General features: G+C 40.9%; 1 protein-coding gene across 2 annotated transcripts in view; it reads left to right on the top strand.

Annotated features, from left to right (window-relative positions):
• Positions 1-25,561, top strand: part of WWOX (WW domain containing oxidoreductase) — a 414,162-nt gene that overhangs the window by 308,712 nt on the left and 79,889 nt on the right. The window lies entirely within an intron of this gene.

Below are 25,561 nucleotides of genomic sequence, written 5' to 3'. Positions count from 1 at the left end.
AGAGGCAGAAATTTCTGAGCCAGGAACTCCGAAACCATTTACTGGCAGACTAAAAGCAGGTGAATAAAGGCTGGAGCAAGTGGTACCAAAAGCCAAAATGCCTTTTTAGCTAATAAAATATCCATCTTTTCAGCAGCCCAAGATGCCTATCCTTTTTTTCTCTTGTGGGTTTTGTTGGACGCTCCCCAGCTTTTGCTCTTTCTGATAACAGAAAGACAAGTCTGTCATTTGCTCTGTATCATACACTCCAATTATCCTGACTTGGCAGGGACGGTACCAATTTTTTTTTCCATTCCACCTTTTTAGCTATTTTTATAATATCCCAGCTTCTTTCACTTTCTCCTATTTCCCAGTTTTGTCCTCAGCTTCCTTCCGTCGCAGCAAACAGTTCAAAATGAAAAAGTAATTTGCATTCAATTAATTTGGGGTGGAGAGAGAGGAGAAGATGGAACCTTGCCCTTCCCAGTTGGCTCAGGCAAAGGCAAACTGCTGCAGCCTTTCCTAGCTTGTGTGTCCTTCGTTAATATATTTTGCCATCTTGCCTTGTATTCTGATGTTGCCTGTCCACACGTGTCCCAGTTTTCATTTGTGAAATGTTGAAGGATATGTATGATGGTTACAAAAATTGCATGGACATATTAGAAGTCACTCTTTTACGGATTATGCTGTACAGTACATCTAGGCTATGGCAGTTTAGAGTCATGATTTTCAAAGCGAGTGGGACTGGGACTTGTAGTTTTGCAGTTGATAGAGCTGAAGCAAACAACAACAAATCTCTCTTGGAGCTTGAACTGAAATGTTCATGCAGGGCTAGCTCCACCTGCTGAGAGTTCAAAGCTAGGCAGTTGTGCAGATATTAGCAACTGAGCCAATTTTCTGCAAGCCCATGGAGAAAACTTTAATCCTTTGAATTATACTTTATACCCCAGACATGCAAGGAGTTCCGCAAGCTGTGCAGGACCTTGGACTCAGCAAGAGAAGTTTCTGGGTACAGCATGAATGCTTGTGAATCAAGGTGGTTATGGGTTTGCTAATGATATCAAAGAATGCTGCTGCATAGACTGATGCTTTCTCACTGCTTACTACTTTCTGCCTGTTCAACAAAAATGAGATGGAATACAAACCATTCCATCATACAGCATGTCTGGTTTGGAATGCCCCTTGCCAATAGTAATGTGGGTTGGTGGAGGCATGTTTTTGATTCCTTAAGCATCTTGAGGTTCTCCTGCTAATAGACTAAGTATGGTGCAATTGCATTCTCAAAAATCTCAGATGTAGAGTACTGTGCAGTAAAGGAAATCTTAATCTTTTCCAGTCCTAGAACTGCTAACTTACAGTTGTTTGGTCTGAATCAGGATTTCTCAAACTGTGGATGAGAGTTGCTCAAGGGATGTGTGAGACTTGCAGGGACTAGTCCATCCTTCTTCTCTTTCCAGACCTTTTATGTCTTGGAGGGGAAGAGAAGGGCAAGGACAGTTCTTGGAGCCTGCGCCTGAGGATAGAGGAGGAGGAGAGCTGTTTCTATATAAAATGTTAAAATATGGATATACATGAATATATGAACAAAAATGCACACACTAAACAAACAAAATATTTTTACTCATATACTGCATCAAGCAGGGGAGGTGGCAACATCTGGATGTAGATGTAAAGGGGATAAATAGTTTAAGAACAACTGGCCTTCACCATTAATTCGATAGATCCACAGAAAATTCTCTCATGGTTCTAAGAGGAAAGTAGAAGCTTAATGACTGGATGGAACAATTCTGGGAAAGATTTATTTCTGTGCAGTATTTACAATAGCTATGCTCCCAGCTATGCATCATTCCACAGGATGAAACCTATCGCAGGATTTTCTTGGCAAGAAGGAGATTGTCATTGCCTTCCATGGCCGGTCAGGGATTTGAACAGAGTCCTTCCCGAGTTCTAGTCCAACACCACGTTGGCTTCCATGCTTGGTCTTGCAAATTCAAAATTAAATAAAATAAGAAATAAAAAAGCAGCGATGTATTTTTTGTGAGACAGACTAATACAGTGAGACTTGAGATGAAAGAGAAGGCCGCAGAAATATTGTTGATGGATTTTGTTACCATCTTTGGTTAGATGAACTTTGCCTCGATGAATTATCTGTGTTGGAAAAAAGAAGTGTTTGAGAATACTTGTTAAAAAAGATTGTGGTTTTGCCACCGATGAGACAGATGACCTTGTATGGTCTAACTGAATTCTCCTTCCGTATGCATACAGATAAGAATTTCGTCTCGATACTTAAGTATTTATCAGAAACCCTTCTGGTGGTTTTATTTATTTATTTAATGAGAATACAGTTGGATAGATTTGGAACATCTCAGGTGGCTGTGAAAATATGTGATTGGTTTGTGACTGGAGCACAGGGACTGCTTACATTAAACATTTCAGATAAAATACATGATGTAATTGAGGGAGGTTTAAGACCCAGATTGTCAGTCTTTCAGACATAGTACAAAAAAGGAGAAAAAGAAAGAAATGGAAAGGAGGGGAGAGGAGAGGAGAGGGAAGAAATATGTTCTCTGAATCAATGCCGGGTCCAGGTCCAGGAATCTTTGTTATCTCAGAGATGCCAGTTTGGTGTAGTTCATGAATCTTCAATTTATCTATTCCATTTCAGCTCAATAGAGTTGTCTGGAAGTTTACAAGGTGCGAAACATTTTTTGCAATATGTGTGCCAAGAAATATGTTTGAAAATAAATGGTGCTATTGTTAAATGGAGCTTTGTCATAAGAAAAGCTGTGAATACAAGAGTAATGGTGGTTGGATCCCGTCTGTACAGTAGGGTTGCTGAGCAACCCTAGTTTGGGCTCAGCCCAGGCTTTCAAAGGCCAATGTCTTGGATTAAAAAAGAAACCCAGCCAAAATCGGGGGGGGGGGGGGGGATGTTGCAGCTGGGGCTGGGAATTACCTGAAAATAGTCTGGTACCACAAAAATGTCATTCAGGTACTTTTTTCAGGAGCCTGTGAATTACAGCAACACGTTTTGCAATCCACTGCAACCTCCTGATGCATTTGTCCCATCAGGGGAACCTGATATCACATTCATACTTATAATATACATCAGTAACTTTTGTGGATAAAGTGTGTAAAGATGTGATTCTTGCTGCACACATTAATAATGCTAAATGCATTCTGCTCACCCATTAAGTCTAGGCTGGGCAACAGGTGGCCCTCCAGATGTTGTGAATGGCATTTCTCATCCACCTGAGGTATGATGGCCAGTGATGAGAGATGATGGGAGTTGCAGTCCATCAGTATCCAGATATCCAGAACATGGACTTCTTAAACATGGACTTCTGTTGACTTTATTTCCTACTAATAGCAGCACATATGTCCCCTCCCATAGTCTCCAATCAGTCTCTATCATTTTGCAAAGAAGCAGATCCAGCTTCTTTCCATCCCTGCATTAAACCATGAGAGATTCAGTGCAAGGCCTCCAACTGCATGCATAGAGGTGGCAAAACCTATTTTGCAGTAGAATCAAACTTACCGTTTCCCTTCTGAACATAGACTTCTATTGACTATATATCCTACCAATAGCAGCACATATGTCCCCCCCATAGCCACCAATCAATGTCTATCATTTTGCAAAGACGCAGATCCAGCAGCTCCCGAGATTGATTTACATGTTATTTATTGTATCAGCCAGTCTGAACTAGGTCAGCTTGATCCCCCCCTTCACATGGTGAAAATAATAATGTGTCCAATTACTTACTCAATAAGCTGTGGGTTTGTCTGTTATTAGTGATCATTAGCGTTATAATACAGCATGAAAATGCAAAGCAAATTAACCACATATGCAGGCCGCTGAGTACATCTGCAGTTAATCATACGCACCCGGCTTAAAGTGGGCAGCGCATTGTGCAACAATTGTCGGAGAACGGTTTGTTTGGATTGAGGAGGGAGATATCTTTAGTTGTGTTTTCCTTCCCCCACTACACACAGACACATACACACACACACAGTCCTCTCAATCCGGCACTCCCCGACGAGTGTTTACTCAAGAAGCTGTCAATTGCTGAAAGCACAAAAAAGAATTATAGCTCAAATTAAAATAGCTTTTAATGTAGCTGATTCCAGGGCACGAAATCTTTAGGGCCATAAATAAGAACATGGGCAATTCATGGAGGTATGTCCGCTCCTCCGCGCCCTCCTTCTCTTACGTGACCTTCCTTCCTTGTACAGTAATGCGGTAGAGCACCTTTTTATCAGATGATGACACATGCTCTTGTGAGCGATCACTTCCAGTCACTGTTAAGTTTCCTATGAAAATAATGGCTTCCAGTTAATGAGGGTTGGTTTGAGTCCATGTTTATACCAGCGGAGATTAACAATAAAGATGATCCTCCCCTACACACACACACAGACATACACCCTTATCTCTAATATTTTCCACCAGAAAGCAGAAACAAATTGCTTCACCCAGTCTTTCGTAACTTTCTGAAAGCAAGAGATTTTTTTCTGTATGATTGCCATGCTGATTGACAGTACAGACTTGAGTTTGACATCATGTGCATTTGGTCATTGGGGTTGAATTCAATGTTACATGCAGCTGAATTGGTGCAATCTTTGACAAGGCCGCAAGCTAGGATGAGTACACACACACACACACATATATATAGGGGCCAACTATAATTGAATATTGCATACACAATTGCACTTTAAATCTCAATGTATATATTTTAACAACACTACAAGAAATTATATATTAAATTTGACACACATGCAAGTGGTCCCCAAAGTTTCATGCATCAAATGACATGTCAATTCAGGACTTGATTGCGGGACTCTTCTGCTTGCGCTGCTCAGTATGTTTGCAACATTTGGTGCAATCTTAAATCAAATAATAATAACAACAACAATAACAACAACAAATTTAGCCTTATGTTCCCCTTAAATGCACAACTGAAAACAGTGCAACCTTATTCAAAGTGAAAAGGTAACTGCAGTTCTCCTGCTCCAGCTCTTGCTCTCCATTTGAACTGAACCAGCAAGTATCGCCGCTTCCTTAGGGTTTTCCCACCTGCTGGGCCAAGCCAATACTCAACTGACACAGATCAAGTTGTCTGTCTTTGGCTGGAAAAAGGGCTTGCCCAAAATATTGGATTATCACCAATTCTGGTATTGAGTTTCTCCCCTTCCACACATTAATTTGTAAGACTGCATTCTAAGGTCATCATCAGTTTGCATATTTCCCTTCCCTCTTCCATATTATTTGCTGACATGGGTGACAAATGGGTGGGAGAAATTTAACACAGTAATCCCAGTTTTAGCAAGAGTCCTACACTTCGTATAAGATTTGAATATGCCTGATATAAATTTTCTTGCTGAACATACCAAACTGGTTCCCCTCCTGCATTCTATGCATTTTGAAATGGGAAATGGAGGATTTAAAAATCATGGGATCAGGAGATCTGATTAACGCAAATTGGAACGGTACTCCATTTTTAAGGATTCAGTGCCTCACTTTCCGAAACAAAGAATACAAAAGTATTGCCTGTTCTCCAGCTCTGCAAAATTGGCAGGGAAAGCCCCAATTGATCCTCTGTCATCCCACTTTTTCAGATGCTTTTAAAATGTCCCAGTTTCTCTTTCCTTCTCCCACTTTCCCCCTTTGTCTCAGCTTATTCCTCCAAATGATGTTTAAAGAACAAAAGGAATTTGCACTCAGTTCAGTGAGGGAAAAGGAGAAGCGGGGACAGAATCTTATCCTTCCCAATCGGCTCAGGCACTTGCAAACTGCTGCAGCCTTTCCTAGCTTGTCTGTTCTTTCTCATTGACAGCTTTTGCTATCTTGACCACACTCCGATGTTGCTTGGCCAGTTTGCATCTGTGTAGTGCTGGTGGGCATGATTCTGCGCATTTCTAAATTAGAAAAAGAGCTTTTAGAAAGCATGGGATCAGGAGATCTGATAAACGCAAACTGAAATTGAATTCAGTTGCTTTTTTTACAGGGTCCAGCTTCTTATATTCTTAAATGTGAGATGGCATTTTTTAAATATTTCTTTGCAAAGCATAACTAAATGTTTATATGTAGTGGAGTGTAGCAGAGTGTAGCGGAGTCTCCTTCCTTAGAGGTCTTTAAACAGAGGCTGGATGGCCATCTGTCGGGGGTGATTTGATTGTGAGTTCCTGCATGACAGAATGGGGTTGGACTGGATGGTCCTTGTGGTCTCTTCCAACTCTATGATTCTATGATTCTAAATTTTATGCATCCCTTTCTTTGCAATAGGGGCTTGTTCAGAGTTTAGATGAACAAAATTTAGTGCTCCTAATGCTGAAGTCTTCCATCCCTGCGCACATGCACCTGGAAAGAAGCTTTACCTATTTACAAATTACTCCAATTTTCTGCTTGAATCAGCAGTAACTCTTTCCTTTCCCCCGTGATGTAATTAGGCCTTCCGAGTTCACGTGTGCTTATTACAATCTCTCCTGTGTTTTGTTCTTTCCCCTCCTCCCTTGTACCTGTAATCATATCTATCTACCTATCTATATACGTATTAAAATGTTGTATCAATTGTTCGGCTAAATTATGCACAGTGGGCCTTGCTAGTCCGCTATTAACATAAAGTATGCTAAACAAAGTGTTTTCTTTTGGATAATTATACTCTAAAGCATCTACTTCTTATTAATTGACTTTCCGTCTATCTACCTCCCTCCACCCCCGCTCTTATATCGGTAAACCTTTGGTTATCTTCACAGCAGTTGACACAAGCTGAACCCTCCTTCTGCGATTTGGGAAAATTTCTTATATTCATTTCCCCTTCCCTGTCTCTCTTTCTCTTTCTCTGTAGCATCTCCTGTTGTTGTCTCAGAGATTGGAGATACAAGGGTATTTAAAGGTTGGGAAGCTGTTGCATGGAATAAGCTGTGTTTGCAGGCCAAGAAGCTGTTTCACTGGGCCATTCAGGATGCATACAATTTAGTTATGTATTGGTGAGAAAGTGTCAAAACTGAAAAGAATGGCACTTTGCATCCCAAAACTTAGAAGTCATCCAGAACCTTCCCCCAAATGGAAATTAGGCTTCCAATTTGAAAAAGTATCCCCACTCCTGCATACCTTGCCAATGTCCTGATTTAGCAGGAAGAATCTGGATTAATCATTTGCCATTCTAGTTTTTCACCTGCTTTGAAAATGTCCCAGTTTTTCTCTTCTCCTCCGATTTTCCCCCTTTGTTCTGTGCAGTAGCGATAGCAATAGCAAGTAAATTGTTATACCAATATTGGGATTGCCAGAGACTGTCACCTATTGCACCTGTGCAGAAGCAATAGCAATAGCAAGTACATTGCTATACCAATATTGGGATTGCCATAGACTGTCACCTCTTTCACCTGTGCAGTAGCAATAGCAATAGCAAGTACGTTGATATATCAATATTGGGATTGCCATAGACTGTCACCTATTTCACCTGTGAAATAGCAATAGCAATAGCAAGTACGTTGCTATACCGCTTATCAGTGCACTTAAGCACTCCCTAAACAGTTTACAATGGGTAAATTAAATGCCCCCAACAAGCTGGATACTCATTTAATGACCTCGGAAGGATGCCAGGCTGAGTCGACCCTGAGCCCCTGGCTGGTATTGAACTTACAACCTTGTGGCTGATCAGTGAGTGGATGCAGTACAGGCATTTAACCACTGTCCCACCAGGGCTCTTGTCTCATGATAGCACAACTGTCCACTTATCGACCAGTTTTCCTGGTCAATGAAAAGATGCACTCTATCAATGCTGCAGAGGCACTTCAACAATGGCTCAGAGGCAACGTTGTGCAATAAGTATGGCTAAAGACACTATTTGCTTGCTAAAATTGCAGTTTAAAACCCGCCTGTGATGAAGTCCTTAACTGTGCATTTTCTTTAGTTGCGTAATTTGAAAGTCATTGGGCTTTCTGTCCATACACTGACCCAGCGATTTAAATGCCCCCAACAGTTACCGGTTATTTTAATACAATTCTCTGTATTTCAGGAACAAGCAAGCTGTGGATTCTCACAATGTGCAGGTCTCTGCAGTGCCCCATGTTGAATGTGAATGAATATCCAATTCATTTTTGAGCTAAAGTTTAGATTAATTAGGGTTTTTCTTCCCCCAATTTGCACAGCAAGGTAATGTAGATGTGTGCTGCTGCTTGACTTTTTGCTTAATCCTTTGAGTGGATATTTAATCTTTTTGTTATATATTAGAATTAGAGACTTGGAAGATATGAATAATTAATCTAATTATGCGCCGATCACTTTAATTTCTTTAATGTTTTATAGAAATTTTTAAAACACGCACACTCTCTCCAACTTCACAAATTGGTTTAGGATAGGAAACCCTTTTAAAGGATTTTGTGTTTCATCAAATCAAGTGCAATTTGGGGGAGGGAAGTACTACATTAAATTTCAAGTTATGCAAATGGAGAGCCGTTAATCCCAGAGTGCTTTGGATCAGCTTTATAAGGTGTGTTTCATGCATTTCTAAGTTGCTTTTAGGAGGGAGAAAATAATGCTTTGAGGAGAGGGGACAATGTCAAAACTTTGATGTTGTAGCCTTTCCTGGTCTTCCTGCCCTTTTCTTGGTGTTACATTGGAAGCCAACATTCCTCAATAAGAGAGGCGAGAGTTTGATTCATCTGACACCAACCTTTTCCATCCTTGAACCCGTAGACATACAAGTCCTATTATCCCTTGCCAGTGTGATGGGAATGATGGGAGTTGTACTTCAACAACATCTGAGTACCCACATTCAAAATGGGAAGGCTGTTTTGCATCCTTAGTCAGGTCTTTGTCTTCCGCTGAAAGTCTATTCAAGAGCAAGGGTCCGTTCATACTACACTATTATAGCACAATCGTTACACTTTAACTGCTATAGTTCTTTCCTATGGAATCCTAGGATTGATACTTTAGGGAGAGGCATTTAGCATTCTCAGACAGAGTGCTTCAGTGTCTTGCCAAACTACAGATTCCAGGATTCCTTAGGACAGAACCATGGCGATGAAAGTGGAATCATAGTGTTATAATTATGTAGTGGGAATGGACCCCTAGTCAGTAGATCAGTAAGCTTAGGCCAGGTCTAACATTAAGCACAATGTGGCTGGATGGCCATTTATCAGGCATGCTTTGATTGTGTATTCCAGCATGGCAAGGGGTTAAACTTGATCAGTGGTTTCCAAACTTTGGTCCACCATGTGATTTGGACTTCAGCTCCCAGAAGCCCCAGACACCTTGGCTAACCATCAGGAATTATGGGAGCTGAAATCCAAAACACCTGGATGACCAACGTTTGGGAATCACTGGATTGGATGATTCCAACTCTAAGATTTTATGATTCTAAGTCCAAAGTTTGGAAACCACTGACCTTAAGCCATGGTCCCTTATTAAGGAATTTTCATCCCAAAGAGTTCTTCTCCATGTATTCTGTTATCATATCTGGTGCCAGGCAAACATTCTCTTAGTTTCTCTGATCTTTTACATCTGCTTCTGTGCTGAGTTTAAAATAGGATTCACTTTGATATTTCCTTCTTTTAATGTTCTTGTTTTTCCTTTGCTGCTTTTAACTTAGTGTTGCTTTAAGCTGATTGTTTTTATTTGTCTCTTGTCATTTCTTTGTGAATCTTGTTTTTTTATTGTAAATTGCCTTGAGAGCTATAAGCGTTAAGGCAATTAATAAAATAATAAGAGATGAGAGGCAGTAAACCTTTTGTCCTTTCAGTTCTGTTCAACCTCTTCCTTAAAAAGGGTAGCAGCTTCGACATGAAGATTTTCATAAGGGTAACTGAGAGTTGTGTTTTTGATACCCAGGTTGAGCCCAGCATGGGAGCAGAACTGGAACAGAAATCAATGAAATAGCATTAGGATGCAATTGTCACTCATTATCAGAAGCAAAAGACCACTGTAATTCACGAGCCGAAAACATTTTGCCAACTGTTTTCACAAAGCATTAGTTTTGGGATGTTTTCAAGTTCCAGGCCTCTATAAAGCACTTGGCCTATAAAGACCATTATTACCGTCACCCGCAAATTTGTAGAATTAAGCCTAAACAAATTCTTCCAAGTTTTCTCTGCTTTCTGATTTTGATCTGCTTTGTCTCAGCCTCTTTATTCTCTTGGTCACTATTATGAGTGATTTTTTACTTTCCAGAGTGATAAGTATCATGTGCCTCAAGGACAATACTGAGCACTTTGCACAGCCTGTTATTTTTGATTGGGTGCCCCATCCCAATATAAATATCCCTTGGCATACACAGCGTCTTGATTTCATTTCTTGGTGTCATGACACAAGGTCATTGGTGGTTTCTGTTACCCATAGAACAGGGGGAGGGGAATGGGGGGGGGTCTCCACCAACTTAGCTTTGCAAGAGGCTTGGGTAACTTTTGGACAGTTTGCACCAGTTAATACCAGTGGGGAGGACTCTAGGTCACAGGTGAATTAAGTAAGTTTTGTTTCGAAAAATGCAGAGTGCAACCACACACACACAAGACAGCAATACACAGCATACAGAGCTAACCGAAATAGAAATATGGAAAGGAGATTGCAGAGTTTTTAGGAGCTTGCAGTGTGATTACAATTATCTGTCCTATGAGAAGACCTTGGAAAGCTTAAGTGGATCAGACTGGAAGGTCGGAGGGCAACATAGAACATAGACAGAGTGCAGGTGTGTATGCTGGCTGTGTGCACAGAGGTTAGGTTTTGAAACCATGGCCCCATTCCCACTTATAAATAAATAGGTGTGCGATCTGAATCGATGGATCGATTCAACATCGGAGCGTGGTTCCCACTACATTTGCCCCGATCGCATTTTCTGGCATCAAAATAACCCACTTGTGGTTCGCATTCACGATAAATCAGTTCAAAATGATTCGGTTCCAGCCAGCCGAAGGGCAAATTTGAATCGATTCCAATCCGGTTGTGGTTCACACTTGCACAGAATCGTTTTATTGAAAAAGACGCAGTAAAAAACAGCGTCAAAAAGACGCAGGTTAAATGGGTCTAGCGCATGGCCCCACTCTCAGAATCGCTTCAGTGATTCAGATTAAGTGGGAACCTAGGTCGTTTGAATCGGTTCGAGCCGAATCACGATCTGGTTTAAAAGGTAGTGGGAATGAGGCCCATATTTATACCTTGAAACTAGCTCTGGGTGATGAACTATCTGGCCAGGTAACAAAGGCTGAATGTCTTGTCCAAGGGATCGATAAAGGGATTATGGGTTGCTGGCTTTAATTTTAGTGTAACAAAAACAGTGATTGGATCAGGACACTCCAGAGATGGTTGGATGAGGAGGTTTGGCTAGGGACACAACAAGGATAGGTAGAGAAAGACTGACTTACTGATTTGGGTGTGAAGAGATCCTTAATCTTCAGGTTTCAAGAAGAAATACAGATTACCTGGGGAGGGAAGAAGCACTTCGGATTTGACAGTTTTGTTTATCTGTATGTCCACATGCCTTGGTGGAAAACTATCTTTCCCCCCGGCTAGGAACTTGACCTAGTATCCCTAAAGGTCTCTGATCTCTCAAAAGGTTTTATACCTTAACTAGAGCCAATGTGGCGTAGTGGTTTGAGTGTTGGACTACATCTCTGGAGACCAGGGTTCGATTCCCAGCTCAGCCATGAAACCCAGTGGATGACCTTTGGCAAGTCATATGCTCTCAACCTCAGGGGAAGGCAATGACAAACTTCCTCTGAACAACCCTTGCCCATGATAGGTTCACCTTAAGGTTGCCATAAGTCTAGAATGACTTGAAGGAACATAACCACAAACAAAAACTTTACTACTAGCACCACCGTCACTACCAGTGCTACCTTTACAACAATACCTATGCTATGTTACCTTTGTTTCCTGTTCATCTTAGCTTATACGGAAAATCTTACCCTTTTGTCTTAGCTGCTGCTCCTGTGAATGAATAATTCTAGCATTCTGATTCTCATAGACCAACATTTGTCTGTGCTGTGTAAAGTACGGAGGTTAAAACAATGGGGGTGAAAAGTATAGTTATTTGCAGAAGCTCTATCAAGACATTTAGTTGTGTGATTCACTTAGCAGAAATCAAGTGTGTAGCCCACTGGGATTATTTTAACAATTCAGGAATTTTGTGCAAGACGTTTGCCACACACACAGCAGGGCGATATCCAGAGAGCTTGTGAAAAGCAATGCAAACCAGTAGGAAAACATCTAGCTGTTTCAGCAGATAGAGGGCTGATGCCTGAAAGAGCGCTCCTGTCTGGAGCCTCCCCTGTATTATGCATTGTTACTCACTCTGTGTGCCTCTTAACATTACCACCTCCTGGAATCCATTGGCTGCCACTAAAAATTTGCAGAGGTGTGATGGCATTAACTTAAAAATGCTGATTTCACATTTTCAGATGTTGTTGGAGTGCACCTCTATCACCCTTCAATATTGGCTATGCTGGATAGGGATGATGGGGATTTTAATTGCAATCCAGCAACAGAGATTATCGTGTGGGCTTTATCCCAGCTTTTCCACAATGGGATACATGCATGTTTAACTGTCAAAAATGGGCCTTATTGCATTCCCCTGCATATGCAGCCCATAGGCAGCCACAATGCAGCCTGTATGCAGCCCTTATGGAACCTGGGATTATCGTGCATCTTTTCAAGGACTGGATTTTCCCGTCTTTGAAAAGCCGCGGGATAAACCTGGGTTGCCTATGGGCTGCATATGCCCAGCTTGGGAGAATGTCAATGGAGCTTGACTACATGCATCCCATGCATCCTCTGTGCACTCTTGGAGAGTATGCTTTCCTAAAGCTATTTATGCAGTGGCTAACTGGATATCAGGAAGTATGTAGTTGCATATTGTGTTTTAGATCCCACACTAATCATGGGGTTGACTGAATGACTTTTAAATCACCTTCCGGTTCCGTAATTCTAGATAATCTAAACTATAAGGCCATCAGCTTTCCCCCCTTCGACCACCACTTTACAAGAAAAACAAAACACACAGCTTGCCATAAAGAGTTGATTGAGAAACAATAAGATGACAACCATATTGCTATAGAAGCAGCGTTCCCACTGGTTTAATATGCCTATAAAACCGGAAGTTCCAGATTTCACTGCTTTAGTTTAGGCAATTATCAGATGGGCAGTGTTTAGTGGAGAGGAGACATATGATCGCTTACAAAAAGAGTCTTAATGAATTCCAGGCGCAAGTATTTTAGGCATCAAAATGATGCATGATTGCTGTGCGCAGTTAATGAATAAGTCTGTTAGCTACAAAACTTCTAATTCATAGCAGAATTAATGAGTATTTTCCGCAGGCCAAATTCACAGAACAAAAATGCCTACGTTTGCCTGGCCTCACAAGGTAATGGGTTCTTTAAGCACCTTGCTCAGATTCAGGAAATTTATAAAATGTGATCAAATTTAACGCCAAGCCAATATGGCAAAGCTGAATTTATGTAGCATTATCTCTCTGGGCATGGCTGAAGACAACTGTGTTTCTGGCCAGCTCTTCTGGTTGCAAAAGTAACATTAATGGCCCAGCTTCACCATGTCATACTGATAAATGTTTAGGGAGTGACATGAGATAGAGAGCTTGTTTTTACCATATATATATATATATGGTAAAGGAGGAAGGTTGCTCGAAAAACCTTATTAAATGCACAAGTAAAACTGTGTCTATAAAAACCTGGCTAATAATTGCATAGCCGTGTGAAAATGGATTAGAGGCTGGAAGCCAGACTCAGTGGTTTCAGGTTTAGGATTACCAGTTGAGAATTGTTCCAGGCGCTGAAACCTAGACTCTAGTAAAATCATAAAGTGTTATGCATTAACACTTTCATAAGGCAACCAAGAAGCAATCAGACAAAATTCTCAATGGTAGAGACATATCATGGAATACCAAAATCAGTATTGTCCAAGCCATACCATTTGTGATTTCAATGTATGGTTGTGAAATCTGGACACTGAAGAAAGCTGATAGGAAAAGAATCAACTCATTTGAAAGGTGGTACTGGAGAAGACTTCTACGGATACCATGGACTGCTAAAAAGATAAATAGATCTGAGAGCAAATCTGAGACTGTTGTACTTTGGACATATCATGAGAAGGCATGACTCATTAGAAATGACAGTGATGCTTGGTAAGGTGGAAAGCCATAGGAAAAGAAGAAGACTGCATTTCAGCTGGATAGATTCAATCAAAGAAGCTATAGCCCCGAGTTTGCAAGAGCCAAGCAGGGCTGTAGAGAACAGGGGAACTTGGAGGTCTCTCATTCATTGGGTCACTCACAGTCAAAGTCAACTTGACAGCAGTTAACAACAGCAACAACATCCACTTATGAATGCTCAGGTGGTGGCAAACTTAAACAATCATTTCCCCCACTAGTGCACAGAAATAAAGGTACCAGGAGTCTGGTTTGGGTAATGTGAACTTACATTTTTTAAAAATAGACCTGGAACTTAGTAATATTCCGAAGTTAGGAAGCATGCAAGCAAACTTGTCTGTATATAAATCAGCACTTTTTTCACGCTCGCGCAGCATGAGTCACAGAAGAGCTTAACAGGAAAACCATCAGGCACCTAAGATAAAGTTACACATCTGACACACCGCATATTACCATATACCTTCCTGTTGTTGTTCTCTTCCCGTTACAGGCTTGTATTTCTTTCACCTTGCAGGGCTGACATGGAGCTCACATCTATCAATCGGACTGCAGATCTTTTAATTCTTTTTTTCCAAAATCTGGTTGACTTTCTCTGTTCTCCCATTAAACACACTTAAAACAGGTGACAAGTATTTCCTTGATGTATTTTATTAAGAAAAAGATCTTTTCTGTTTCTTTTATCTTCTCACATACTATCAGCAATGCAACACTTGAAAGTGAGGCTAATAATTTGCATTAAAATACAGCTCCATTTTGAAGGAAGTTAGTGTTTGTAACTTAATTTGTACAGTATAGATTTCATCTGCAAAATAAGTGGATGTAAGCATCCCTGTGGACTCTGGTGTTGGTATATTTGGGCCAAACACACTAGCTGTTTGTTTAGTTATATGTGATTTTCCTAAGTGCTTTGGGCGAAATGCCCACTCCTATTTAAATAGTTGCAAGGTAACTTTGTAGACAAATCTGCACATGGAGTTTTAAAAAATTATAAAAGCAAAAAAAAAAGGATAAAGGAAAAAATGCAATAATATATTATAATAAAATGTTCAAACAAAGAAAAACCCATTAAACCATAATTCAAGGGCAAGCTATGTACTCCTTGGGAATAAGTTGCATAAGGTAGGGATCCTCTGCTGTTATGATCCTCTCCCTAAGTGCTCAGCAATGTAATGTAACCTAATGGCAGGCTATCAAGTTGCTCATGTGATGGTGATATTAAAGCACCTACTGTTATACTAAGCTATTATTTAAATAATCTGCCCCCTAAGAATGGTGGTACAGCACCAAATGGCATCTCCTGGTCAAGGTTCATAGTAGTGAATGCCAACCAAGTTGTTTTGGCAAAGTCCCATTACCCCCTTTCATTAGCCCTGACAATAAATATGATGGCTAAAAATGCCCTTCCCTTTCATCAAATGGCCAGAAATGGCAATGTCTCCTCTGTCTGCATTGTGATAGTGCAACGTGGTGCAGCAGTTTGTGTTGGATTAGGACTCTGGGAGACCCACTCAGCCATAGAAACCCACTGCATGATCTTGAGCAAGTCACAGTCTCTCAGCCTCAGAGGAAGGCAATGGTAAACCTCTTCTGAAGATATCTTGGCAAGAAATCCCTATGATAGGATTGCCATATTGAAGGCCCCATGGTATAGTTCAGTGATTCCCAAACTTCGATCCACCAGATGTCTTCCCAGAATGTCTGACAGTTGGCCAAGTTGGCTGGGCCTTATGGAAGCTGACGTCCAAAACACCTGGAAGACCAGAGTTTGGGAACCACTGGCATAGTGGTTTGAGTGCTGGACTAGGATAGGGCCAGGATTTGAATCCCTGGTCATCCATGGGCACCCACTGGGTGACCTTGAGCAAGTCATATTCTCTCAGAGGCTGGCAAAAGCAAACCCCCTCTGAAGAAATCTTGCCAAGAAAACCCCAGGATAGCTCCACCTTAGGGTCGCCATTTGTCAGAAATGACATGAAGGCACACAATAACAACAAGAGCAAGAATAACCAGTTCCGCTGACCCCAAATTATTAGGAATTACTAAACGTGAAAATTGGATTGGTGGCCAGGAATGCACAAACAACAGATGCAACCGTTGCTGAAAATAGCAGAGTACCTTTTGTGGTATGGGGAAGTTAATCACCTCACAGCAATAAGCTGTTTCCTCTTTACAGTTATGGATAGCTTTATTCTGTCCCTTCACCTGGCCATAAGGTTTTTTTAAAAGAGCCGCAGCCAGGAGCAGAATCACAGAGAAAAATGTGCTATCAAATGGGTGCCAATCTTTTCTGAGCCATAAATCTGCTCAGAAAGCATCTGATCTATTTCTAGACTGCTGGGACTCCAAGCTATTGTCCTCCCCTTCTTCACATCTACAAAGTGCAGATTTATTTAATCCTTTGGTGGCATCTTTGAATCCCAATTGCATGCTTTAATGCCACCTCTGCGCAACCTGGCAAATTCAGAGATGGGCACAACGGAGCAGTCAAAATAAAACTGTTGTTAACAGGAACTCAATCTGTCTCTGTCCTTTCCTCTCTCTCTCTCTCTCTTTCTCTATAAGAAAATTACTATGATTAAAGTCTGTTCTGGTTACTTTGCTTAAATTTTATAGGATTCCATCTGCAGCAAAGTCCAAAAATAGTTCCAGAAGATGCGGCATACTGCAATGCTAATTCTGCAGCAGCAGAGCTTGGAGAAGATTGGCACCCATTTGATAGCACATTTTCCTCTGTGATTCTGCTCCTGGCTGTGGCTCTCTTAAAAACCTATAGCCAGGTGAAGGGACAGAATAAAACTATCAGTCAGGGGGAATCTATCGTTGGTGCTAGTGAACCTTTGAAAAGTGATTTGAGCATTGAATTTGTTGTTGCTGCTACTGCTGTTGCCCTCAGGTTATTTCTGACTTTTGGTGACCCACCGTGAACAAATTCTGTCAAGAAAACCCTGCGATAGATTCACACTTATCACAGGGTTTTCTTGGTAGAATTTGTTCAGGGGGGGTTGCCTTCCTCTGAGGCTGAGAGAGTGTGACAACATGCCCAAAATCACCCAATAGGTTTCTGTGGCTGAGTGGGGATTTGAACCATTGCACTATGCTGGCCAAGGAGGGATTTGAATCCTGGTCTCAGACTACTACATCATAGTGGTTCTCTTGAATTTGTGCACCATGTTTAATTATTTTGCATACAACTGTAATGCCTGGTTAGACAACTGCTCTCAGTATGAGTAACTTTTCAATCCAGGGCCGATGCTCAATGTGGTTGCTGTTCTTTAGCTCACATACCTACAGACTGTGAAGTCTGAGCAAATGCAGAGTGAACTGGCAAAAGCTGTGGGCAGGTCCTGTAGGACTTGCAAGGCAGTCATTTCTGCAATCCAGGATGTTCTCTCTCTCTCTCTCTCTCTCTCTCTCTCTCTCTCTCTCTCTGTGTGTGTGTGTGTGTGTGTGTGCCTCTGTCTGTGTATGTGTTTGTGTAACTTTGCAAGCCAGGACTGATACTAGATGGGGCTGCTGTTCTTTAGCTCAGATCCTCTCTCTCCAGAGAGCTTCCAGGGTTGAGCAGTAATTTGAACTCTGGTTTCTTAGAGTCCTAACTTGAATTTGCACTGTAGAAATAATGTAGTTTGACACTGCTTTAACTGCATTTGGTGCATCTGAGGAAGTAGACTGAAGTCTATGCAAGTGCATGCTGCCAATTTCTTTCTTTCAGTTTGTCTCAAAGGTGCTGCAAGATCTCTCTACGTAATGTGTCATCACTGCAACTAAAGATGGAGGCAGTGATGCAGATGCATTTGAAACACGTTCAAGGCTTGCAGAGTTTTATCCCAGTTTATCCCTAGTCTATTCACAGCAGTTATTCATATAGCCAACAATGCAAGTCTTTTAGGAAAACACATTAAAAAAAAATCCTGAGATCAATTATTCTGGGATTTGTGGGTTTTGGGGAGCCCCCCCAAAAAACATTAGCAGATGCATTTGAAATACATGAAAGGATTAATCTCATGTTAATCTGGGTTTGTTTGTTTCTACACCATCTCAATAACTCCTTTGTGACACACACAACTCCACTGTCCAAGAGAAAGGCAAGGCAAAAGAGCTGCTACTGATGCGCTCAGCATCTGCTGCCCGAGGCAGTTTCCTCAATGCAGACTCATAACAGGACAAGTCCTGGCTGCAGCCAAACAGAATAGCTGCCATATTCTGATCCAGATTGTACATCTTCCTGAGTTTCCCCATAGTCAGATGAGGTCCCTCAGGACTACATATGCTGGAAAATGTCATATGATGTGCTCAGTTCAAAGCACAAGAGACCATCTCTGAATATACCGGGAGAATGCTGAAGAAGTTTCTTATCACTACCTAAGCAGCCGGCGTGCTTAGTACACACAAGCTCTCCATCTGTCCTCAATAGGTTAAGTCCAGGCTGTGTTATATCGGTGGGGGAAATTCATCTTTTTGAAGTCTCCTTTGCTTGTCAGCGCAGCAGAGGTCGGTAATACTAGCTGTGTCTTTTATTAATGGAACCTGCTGTCTTTACACAGAAACAAGATTATCTTGTTTTTGTCCAATTCATTTCTGCGGAGGGCTTTTGGTGGAAACCTGATCCCCGCATAAAAGTGATGGAAGATGCTGTTCAGATTAGGAAATATTGTGGTCCGTCACCTTTTGGAGCTGAATGTCTCCAAAGCTTTAGCAGATGACATACTTCTAAGCAATTCTGGTGGTGGAAGGAAGGGATGCTTGCAGATGCTAAGTCCCTTCTTCCCAATGTTTAAAATGGTAATTTCATAAGTGGCGAGAAGACTCAGAAGACTTTGAAATTATTTTTTTAATGAAAACCCTGAGATCCACCAACTCCAGCCAGGTACAAGAGACGCAAAATTAAAGAATTCAGAACTCTAGAAATGAAAATGTGCCATACCCTTTTTGCAATAAAATGAAACAGGGTTCAGTCACTTGTTATAGCAACTAGTTTGTTTCCTGAAACTCTTTCCATTTGCACTCTGTTTCAAATATTGGACTATACTTCCTATGACCCAGTTTGGCAGGCACACTTCCAATGAATCCTCTGTCGTCTAAGTTTCTTAGCTGCTTTTAAAATGTCCTGATTTCTCTCTCCTCCTCCCATTTCCCCCCTTGTCCTCAGCTTGATTCAATTGCTGTAAACGTCAGTTTAAAGTCCGAAAGTAGTTTTTATTCAATTAACTGAACAGGGGGAAGAGGAAATGAAATGTTGTCCTTCTCAGTAGGCTCATGCAAAAGCAAACTGCTGCAACTTCTTCTGGCTTGTGTATTCTTCCTCATAATCACTTTTTAAAAATATTTTTCATATTAATACAATATTAATAAAACTCCTGTACATTCAAAACATACATAACTATTCTAAGGCAGCAAACATACAAACATATAATTCATCTAAAATCAAACATAATATAAAATGACTTCCTCTCCTTTACTATGAATATTACTATAATCACTTTTTCCATCTTGACCACTCTCTGATATTGCTTGCCCATCTGTGAAATATTGGAGGCTATGGCATTCGCAATAGCTGACTAGGGCTGATGGGAGCTGCAGTCCAACAACATCTAGAGGATCAAATATCTTACTTTTCTCTTTCTCCAATAAAAAGTTGTCATCTTTGAGAAGCAAATTAACAGAGAGATTAGGAAGAGTCCTTGCTCCAGGGAAAAATCAGCACCCAGTTTGTTTGACTTGAGACTAAACAAAGCCATTGAATGTCTTGGCATCGCCATAGACTCAATGGAAAGCTGGGCTTCAAGGCAAGTGGAGGAATGGAGGCTTTTTCAAAGTTTAGGACACTCACCAGTGCTACACCACATAAATCACAGTGCAAACTGTGTGATTATACCCTGCAGGGAAATAGACTGTGTGTTTATGGGGCTCTTCGCTGAGCACTTAGGAATAATCTGATATAAAGCAGCAGGGGAGGAGAGTAATGACAACTTCAAATTAGTTTAATGAATGTTTACATTAACTGGAGAAGAAGGGAAACGCTTTCTTATGAACCTGCAAACACAATGTGACAGTTTTCTTTCCAGATGAGAAGGCTTTACTTTTCCTTGAAAACAAATCGGAGCCGGGGCGGGAAGGCCAATGCTGATTTTAACTCTTTCAGAACTGTTCGCCTTTTCCATTGCCGTGATGCCTAAGCAAGATATATCCTCAGTCCTTTCCTCTTGCTCAGAACTGAGCCGACCTGAAATGGAGAATCCGTATCTTTGTCTCCAGCTTGGAGATGACCCACAAAACTGGAGACTCAGGACCAAGCACTAAGGCTCTGGCAGCCATAGGTGAAGGATGCAATGTATATTCTTTAGACAAAATAGGAAGCTGCACTTCTCTTTTCTCCCCCACTCTTTCTCTCCCTTACACACAATAAGTGATGTATGGTCTGAATCCTGTATCTGAGATGTCCTTGAGCTCAGGATAAAGCAGCGACTTAGTTAGCACACTGAGATCGCAGGAAACAGAACAGACATGGCTCTTCCAGAAATAGGCAGTGCAAACAGCTTAGGTCAAGAGAAAAATCCCAACAGCTCTCAAGCAACTTTTCAGCATGTCAGATACAGAGTATGTGGAAGAAGGACATGAAGGGGGCTGCTAATTTATCGGACAATGTTTTCTTATCTGCAGCTACATACAACATTGTATGGCAGAGTTGGACAGACACTAGATCAGGACTGACTGGTAGATCTCAGTGTAATCTTGCCAATTTCTTGTGTATTCTTGCCAAATTGTCTGCATAGGTGTGCATGTATCTTCCAGCCACCTGTCGATTCATGCAGAGACATGTGATAATGAGTGCTCCCAAACCAGTATGTTTCTGCTTTCTTTCACTAACATGATTGTGGCTTGTGTGATAATGTCTTTAACCTCAGATATATGTCTGTAACATTATCTTCTGAGGAAGTAGACTGAAGTCTAAGAAAACTCATGCTGGCAACTTCTTTCAGTCAGGTGCTACAAGATCTCTCTATCTACTGATTCTACAGACTAACACAGCTATATCTTTTGAATTCTATCTTCTACTTGATAATTTAATCAAAATATATTACGGATTGAACCCAAAACTAACCCTTGCATATGGACTTATGGACATCACCACACTATGATCCCTTCTTTGAAAGAAACTTATTTAGCTGGAGTCCAGACACTTTTAAAAGTTACTTTTAAAAAGTAATTAGTCGTGGGTATAGTTACCTCTGAAGAAACTTGCCAAGAAAACCCCATGATAGGGGTTGCTATAAGTCGGAAACGACTTGAAGGCACAAACAACAACAACAGTTCCAAAGCCCCAAAAGTTACTGTTATGCTTATTTTAAAATAACTCTACTTCCGTAGTCTCAGAAGTAACGAAATAGATATTTTTAGGTATTATACAAATATATGGATGCTATAAGGTACTGGCCTATGGTACAAAATACATTGGTGTTCCATCCATTTCGTTGTCATCTTAATACTCACAACAGAGTAGGAGCTGAAGCATGATCCAACACTTGAACCATGTGATATTCCTCCTCTATGGTTCAGTGAGGCCAGATCCAAATAGTTACTAAAAAGTTACAGTTTTTATGACTCTGTTTTACACTTTAATTACTTGTTTGATCCTGAATTGGCAGTTCAGCAAAGGAGGATGCTGCCTATGAATCTTCTCCATGGATGTGTTTAAGTTCTGTGCGGGATGCATTTAATATACTGTCCATTTCAAAAAAGAAAAGAAAGCACATATTTTGAGAAGCAGACATCTAGTTTAGAAAGAAGAGACCACAAGGGCCATCCAATCCAAACCCCTGCCATGCCGAAGACGACTTGAAATTTACCCTTCTCCAATTCTTATAACAAAATGCATCGTACTGGGTTCCACTTGAAGTTTACAATATTTTAGTTCTCATTAGCAGAGAATAACCCCATTTTTAAGTAATCATAGCCTGCCAACAGGATGTTATAAATACTCCAACACTCAGTGGTTCACGTTTACATAATTATGAATGATTGTAACTATGAATGACTAAGTGAAACAGATGCAAAATGTTTCCAAATTGGTTTAAAAGAGAGAGAGAGAATGAAAGAGAGTTATCAAGGCTCCTTTGCTAATAAAACAATACTCTCTTGCATATGTTCTGAATCATTCGGCACAATTGCTGGCATGAACTGGTTATAGCAAACACTGGTAATAATTAATGTGAATTTTATAGTTGATGACAGATTACACGAAAGCACATGACAAACCAAGGTGATATCTACTAGCTCTTCTGGAGTCAAGTGGAAGACGTTGAGAATAAATGCAGAATTCAATGGCATTCCTGACACAATTCTCTACATCAGCAAATTCAGCTGGAGCATGCGTCCAGGACTGTGGCCAAAGTGGATCCACTTAGTAGAGAGGCATTATTATGCTTAGGGAACACAACGATTTGCAGAAGTCCATCATCATCATCATCCTTATCATCATCATCCTGACTTTTTTCCAATATGGGATTCAAGATAGTTTACAACAGTGAAAATAAACAAACAAAAAGTGTCTTAGGGGCCTGAGCTCAACCACAATACTGTAATTTATTCTTCATCATCATCATCATCATCATCATCATCATCATCATCATCATCTATTGTATATGGCCATAAATTTACATTTTTTTAAAAAATCATACAGAAGTGTTTTTATCTTAAGTGATGTGAGGTTGCCTGGTCCTGAAGGGGCAAGACATATTCATTTTATAGAAAACTAGCTCCTGTTACAGCTGAAAGCTGAAAACCGGTTTAATTTGCCCTCTCTGTATGTGTATGTGAAAGTCAATGTACATGTAGATATATGTACATAGTCTCCTTGAGGGTATTGCTATAGGTAATAGGAGACACTGGGGACGTCACAAGCTCACAGCCTCAGGGGAAGGCAATGGCAAACCTCCTCTGAACAAATCATGCTAAGAAAACTGCATGATAGGACCACCTTAGGATTGCCATAATAAAAATGACTTCAAGGCACAAAACAAAAGCAACAAGAATGGTCATGATAAGGGCCTGCATTTCCAAAAATTCCCACTACAACCTTGTTCAGAAATGCATGATACCTAAGACAAGATGCTCTTCATCCCACTGCAAGTCTCAGGAGATGTAGAATGGATAGCCAAAGATTGGTACTAGCAGAAAAGAAAGGTGATTTGCTCACCAATAGGTTTGTCATATGCAGTTATCAACTGATAAATGATCACCTCTATAGACTTTGTTGTCAAGATTACTCCTAAGACACAAGAATGTTGTGTGGACAGTTCTTCTCCTGCCCTACCTTGTCAGAACTACCATGGTTGAAGATGTTGGTTCTAGTCTAACATGTGTTGTAAAAATGAGCAAAGATGCTTGATTTTAGGATCTTCACTAGGTTTTTTTTTTCTATCTTGACTGAAGTGGACAACAGTGGAAACTAGTGCATTCATAGAGAGCAATTTGCAACAAGCGCCATTTGAGAAAAGTTACTATTTTTTCCATAATTTGGAAGATTGCTTCATTAGTGACCTAAAACATTTATTTGGGTGGATTGTTTTGCACTGTCTTAAAGATTTGCTTCCTTCCACCTGCCTTGGTTTAGTCCAGGAAATTAAGGTATAACATGCCAAATCAGAATGAGAAAATGTGCCTCTATATGCAAATGTGATCTGCAGAGTGATATAGCACTGTCCTTTTGTCCTCTGCTTGTGGTACACAGTGTTCAGTGCCTAATAAATTCATGGAAGCTGCAAGAAAAACGCACCTCCTCAACCAGCCGCAGTATATAGATTTACCTTTTGGGGCTCCAGGTAGTCTGGCGAAGTGACCACCATCCTGTTGTTGCATCCAGGTTGCAGGATTTGTTGGCAAAAGCATAGGCCTTGACAAAAATAGCATGAGGAAGTCATCTGAGTGCTGAGCAAGCTCTTTGTAGATCTGTCTTAGAAAATTTGATTCCAGGATTCCCTCAGGAAAGGGAACACCTTAGTCGGCAGTAACAGAAAACTATCTTCTCTTTGGCCACCTCCCTTAAACTTCACAGATTGCGAAGAGGATGATCTGGAGCTTGTTCTTCAGCAACTATTGCATTTCTCACAAGCTTTTAACCACATTATCATTTGGGTCAACTGTTGGCCAACCATGTCTTCCTCATAACATTAGGAGGTCATTTGTGAAGGGCTTACTTGAAGACGTAAGAAGAGGTAGTAGTTACTCCCTTCAAATATTTCTCATGTCTCAAGGTTTATGACTTCTTATATTAAGAAGGTATTAATTAAATAATTCTTCCCCCATCAACGTCTTAGACATTCCTTTGCAGCCACAAAACAGTTGTTCTGTAGTCCCTGCATTTACATATTTGACCCAGTAAACACATTACTGGAAGTTTCAGCTTCTTACAGCTTTGGGTAACATGTATACAAGGGGTTGGATCCAGAGATATCCATGTTTAAATAGAATTATGTATATCAATCAGAGAGAGTCAGTGTGCTGTAATGGTTTGAGCATTGGGACTAGGGTTCAAATTCCTGCTCGGACATGGAAACCAGTGGGTGACTTTGGGCAAGTTACATTGTCTTAGAAGAAGGCAAAGGCAACCCCACACTGAACAAATCTAGCCATGAAAACCCCATAGTAGATCCAGATTGCTATAAGTCAAAAATGACTTGATCACACACAAGACGCAAACACATGTCTATCAGACATCTTCTTTAGTCATGATGTGAACTTGTCACACACAAGGCCTTGGGTTCCACCAAAGTCTGCTCTGTGCCTAACCAGGGACAGTCCTGTCGTCCCATTTCCTCAGTTGCTTTTTAAACATCCCAGTTTGTGTGACGTCCTCCTCCTTTCCTCCTCTGTCTTCCGCTTACTTCAATTGCTATAAACTGAGCTCAAAGTAGCAGGAGAGGAGCAGGCAGAGTCTTGCTCCCCCCCAATAGTCTCATTTGGTGTGCTTTTCTTCTTTATTTCAGGCTTTCCCAAACCCAGTACATAAACTGAAGGGTGTCTGCTTAAAACATTAGTTTTGTGTGTCTTCACCTGTTAATAACTTGTGACACCTTGTTGCCTGACCACACACTTTTGACCACACTCTGGTGTTGCTGAGCCATACCTGTCCCAGTTTTCACCTGGATCCAACCTCACAAGTTTTCAGCCTTCTCCTCCTTCTCCTTGCATGTAATTCAGCACTTAGAACAGAATGGAACTGGGTTTGAGTGCGGTGTTGGGGGTCCAAGGACTGAGAGCCTTACAGGAATGCCAAGATCTGAATGTGGCCAACAAGTTGTACTATGCCACCTCTGCATAGGGTTGGGGTTGGGTGGGTCTAACTTTTTTCTTCTTCTGGTACTTCTGCAAAACTTGGTGTTTTCCCCAGATCTACTGATACCTCCTTCTTGTACATTAATTATGACATT

Source organism: Sceloporus undulatus, chromosome 8 (assembly GCF_019175285.1).
Source record: "Sceloporus undulatus isolate JIND9_A2432 ecotype Alabama chromosome 8, SceUnd_v1.1, whole genome shotgun sequence".
Lineage (NCBI taxonomy): Eukaryota > Metazoa > Chordata > Lepidosauria > Squamata > Phrynosomatidae > Sceloporus > Sceloporus undulatus.
This window is presented reverse-complemented; position numbering and strand designations above follow the sequence as displayed.